The 4,699-nt window shown below is 30.9% G+C and overlaps 1 long non-coding RNA gene across 1 annotated transcript; it reads right to left on the reverse strand.

The window, feature by feature from the left end:
* Positions 1-446: 446 nt before the first annotated feature.
* LOC150032018 (uncharacterized) lies at positions 447-2,750 on the reverse strand. Its single transcript, XR_016525462.1, has 2 exons — positions 2,567-2,750; positions 447-1,170 (listed from the first exon to the last, which is right to left on the reverse strand). It is a non-coding gene; the product is annotated as an uncharacterized LOC150032018 (long non-coding RNA).
* Positions 2,751-4,699: the final 1,949 nt, after the last annotated feature.

A 4,699-nucleotide genomic window follows, 5' to 3' on the forward strand; every position in this document is an offset into this window, starting at 1 on the left:
AAACAAGTTCTGATTTTTACATAAAAAGATGAAAGAACAATGGATGAAAAGGAATCAATGAACAGAATTGAAAGCTTGAATTAAAATGTAAAAACAATAAAGGCAGATAGAATCAATTCTAGAGTAGACCACAAAGATGCAATCTATTCTTTGATACCAAAGAATAAGGTAACCCAATTCTTTGATACGAAATGATAAGGTAATCCTAACCCTCAACCGAAAGACCTAAGCTATTATGTAGCAAGAACCTTTAAATCTAAGAAATTAATACCTTCCCATACGATTTAGTTCACGAGAAAATACTAGAATTAGATTACCTCTCGATCAAGGTTCTAAAAGCAAGATTAGAAAATCTTGTTCTAGATTGAGTCACTCTACAATTAACTTGATCAATGTTAGATTGAGTGACTCACATGCATTATATCACAGAAATTGCAAAATTCTAAGGAAAAAGTCTCAAATATGAGATCTCAAGTTTCATTCATCAAAATCTTAATCTCATTACAAATCAAGGATAAAAGGCTTTATATAGCCTTGTAGAGATCGTAATCTATTTAATACAAATAAACAAAAGTAAATAAAGCATTAAAGTTTTCTTCTCAAGTTTCATCTAGAACCCCCTTCCTTTAATGCAAACTCCATTAATAGTCGCCACCATTTTCCAACTACCATATTTAATGCATTTCTTCTAGAAACATTGATTAGACATAAAATTTAATACTTAAAAACTAGAAATTAATTAAAGACAACAAATATCTCTAAAATTAAAATGTTGAAATTTAACTAAAAACAACTAAAGTTTACTAATGCAACTCATCGATCCTGATCCATATCACTACATGAGATGGATTATACTGTTGATATACTTAATTTTAGATATATTGATAGTATGTCAGTGATATACTAAATTTTAGGTATATCAATTGAAATGATGTACTCTATATAATAGAGTATATAATAGACTTGTGGCAAAGGGTTATACCCAAGTGGAGGGAGTCGACTATGAGGAAACTCTCTCACGCCATGTTAAAGTCGATCCGCATGATAGTGCATCGAGGTGAAGTGATCGTCACGAAGATCGCCTCGGAGAAAAATGTTGTTGATTCGTTTACAAAGGCTCTCACAGCTATAGTGTCCGAGGGTCACCTTCAGAGCATGGGTCTATAGGATCTATCAAAGATATTTTTACATATTTGATAAGCTACTGAATTTGGTTCATTTTAAGTCTATCATTTAACTAGAAGATCTAATAAGTATATCAATTAAGAAACTTAAAAAAGAAAAAAAAAATAAAACTAATATATCAGAAATCAGGCATCATACATGGATGTATTAGAAATTCATCAACAATAGACCCTTCAATTTTTTTTTTTCATAAATTAATCGTATACCAAAATCGTAAAATACATCAGTAATCTATGAGGCATCAATTAACAAACATATTAAATTTTTTAGTAAATCAACAAACTATGAGACGTCAATTAGCAAGTATATTAATTTTTTTAATACATTAGCAGACTATTAGACATCAATCAATGGAAATATTAAATTCTAAAGTATATTAGTAAGCAATCAAACATCAATCAACTTCATTCTCAATAATATTAAAATTTGAAGAAGATTATTAATAAGATACCAGATATCTATTAACGTTTGTCTTTTAGAATATTAAAATGTGGGGTGGGGGAATCGGATCTCATACCATGAGATTGATAGTATGAACACTATGTCAATTGAGCTACGCTGTTGTTGCCTTGTTTTTGCTATTTTTGCAAACTTAAAAAAGAGAAATTCTACTGTATGGCCAAAATAAAAGCTCGGCTTTGAAAAATATCCAAAAGAAGATCTTTATGATTTATGGCCAAACGTAAAAAAACAAGTCTAATATTTTTTCTTATTCCCACATTGCCCCTATGAATGTGGGCTAAGTTTATACTATTTTGGGATGAGAGATGATGTAGCGGTTGAACTATAAAATCCAATATCAAATATCTTTAAAATCTGAAGTGATTTATTTATTCTTTTAACTTATGTTAGACTCCTTTTTTATGGGCTATGTTTTCTTAGAATTAGTTCACTCACCTTTTGATCTATGGTTCTCTCCGCCAAAAACATGAGCCAATATTGTTTATTGTGGCAAAAAACATAAGAACAATATCCTGTATTCTTTTATTGGATTCCTTTTTATATGACTTGTCTTTATTTGTATCTCATGTTTTATCACCTCCCATCCTTATGGCCGCCTATTCAGATTTCCCCATTTACGCAACCAAGCAACAATTTATAGGTTAGATTGTTTTCATGAGGTGAGTGATTTGGGTTTTGTTGGATCACGGAAAAGTTAAAAAGTATAGGGTGATATTTGAGTATTTTGTCAAATGTTTGATTGTGACCATAGGTGAATACACTGAATAGATTTTCCTACAAATTGAAGGGTTGGACAACTTTAAGGACCCGTGTTGAGATCGAATATCGAGCAGAAGCGTTCTAAACAGAATATGGAAAGATAAATATATTAAAAGCATGCTTGAGAAGAAGGAAAATAAGAAAGAAGAATTATTCTTACCTTTGAAGATTTCCAAGCTCCTAGAACGACCCTCTTGCTTTTCCGACGAACACGATCTCGAACATGAACGTTTCCTCGAACAATATTGAACGTGACCACGAAAATAACCTTGTTATTCTTTGGAGTGAGTAGAGAGGATTTCTTTTGGTGGGTAGGTAAAATTTGCAAAATGAAATCTTGCCCAAAAGAGTCATAAGTAAGACTTGATATGGAGAAGGGTTAGCCCCTTCTCCAAGTCTTTTCCAATTTATCCTTGTGCACAATTAATTAAAAAAATCCTTTATACATTAAATCTAATTTAACGTATCTTTACCATAAATAATTAATTAACTCTTTGGGAATCTAATTTATTTGAATTTCATTCAAATGTTTCTTTCCAACTTAATTTAAATTATATATCAATCCACAATCAATTACATATTAATCATGTTAATATACAATTTCTTCAAATTGAACAATTCAAATCATTCCTCTTTAATATCCTTTAATGAGCTAACAAGGGAACGCTGAACAAAAGCTCCAACGATATGAGATTAATTGGCTAAACTCATTAACCAAATTAATCAATATGTGTTAACTGTAGGTACACTCTACTAAAGATCCACTTCGTAACACCAACTGGGTCAAATTATTCTTTTACCTTTAGGTTACCTTTGACTCCTTAAGTACTAGTGCTCCTCTAATGAACAATCTGTTTATGGTCTAACAATAAATAGAAACCTCTCTTGGGCCAATGAGAGGATAGGGTCCTTTGTTGAAGTCCCTGAGATACCATTTAAGGGAATACTCATCTACTTACTCTGAAATCGGGAAGGAGTGAATTCTATCTTATATTATTATATTTGCAACTTTTCACTCGGTCTTGTCCCAAAATGATAGGCATGTAGAGTTGGCGAACTGGCCACTCTCACCCATACAAATCAAAGGACAATCCTTCGTGAATAGGAGTTCGTAATATACTCAAGATTAAGACTACTGCCTAGGTCATCCAATTGAAATAGGAACCTAACTAGTTAACAATGCTACATCTAGTGGTTACTATTTCACGGTCTGGTCTTATGCAAACTCATTGCATAGGATATCTCCACTCGCGTATCACCTACACCAACATGTTGGATCGTTGCATTTGTATCAAATACAAAGTGGACCTTATCCATAGTATCACAAAGATAAGATACCAACTTTATCCCTACTATATAGACCCTTTAGGCTTCTTGAACATTGATCCCTATATATTTTCACATATAGTTCAAGACTCATAAGACTGGATGTTAGTTTATTGGATTTAAGGTTGTTAAGATAAAATAGAATACAACACGATCAATAACATTTATTGAATTAATATCGTAACTCTTTATTGATGATGATAAATTAATAACATTTACTATCTACGAGTTTTAGGACATAAAACCCAACATGTAATTATTTGTACTAGTTCTTGCAATATAGATAGCGGTTTATGGGAAGCTCTCCTAATATCATTGAAAATATGTAGACACATTTGCGCTAGTCAAAAGAACAGGAGATGGAAAAAAGGTACCGTTACACTCTCTATAGAAATAAAATGTGTTCTTGAGAGTTTCATTGGAATATAGCAAATATAAGCTATTTGCATATTTTCTCAAATCTAGTAAAGTCTCTTTTATACTATTTTCTCGATTCTTGTTATTCTAAAACGATTTTGATGAGTTGTAAATACTTGGTATTTACATGCACTATATTTTTTTGCCTCTATTCTTCTTCTCTCTCTCTTTTTTCTTTACTTAAGTGAATTTTAAATCAAATACCAGGTATTTGTATGTTTTTCTCAAATCTGTTGAACTGTTATTTGCACTATTTACTTACCTTTTTGTTATTCCAAACACTTAGAGATTTCCAATGTGTTACAAATACCACGCACTACATGTTTTTTCATCTATTTTTCTATTGTTTGTTTTGATTTTTAGCTTATAGTTGTCAATGGACTGCAGATACCGTATACTGTAATTGTAATTCTTCTAAAATTCATTAAAATATTATTTTTTAAAAGCATTAAAATTTTGTTGTTCAGTTTAAAATAGATTTTTAAAAATTTGATATCTTCAAAATTATGAAGATAAATCAAATATACTTCCTTAATCGTTGGGATGAATA

The sequence above is a fragment of the Benincasa hispida genome, chromosome 12 (assembly GCF_027475165.1).
Source record: "Benincasa hispida cultivar pf3 chromosome 12, pf3_genome.v1.1, whole genome shotgun sequence".
Lineage (NCBI taxonomy): Eukaryota > Viridiplantae > Streptophyta > Magnoliopsida > Cucurbitales > Cucurbitaceae > Benincasa > Benincasa hispida.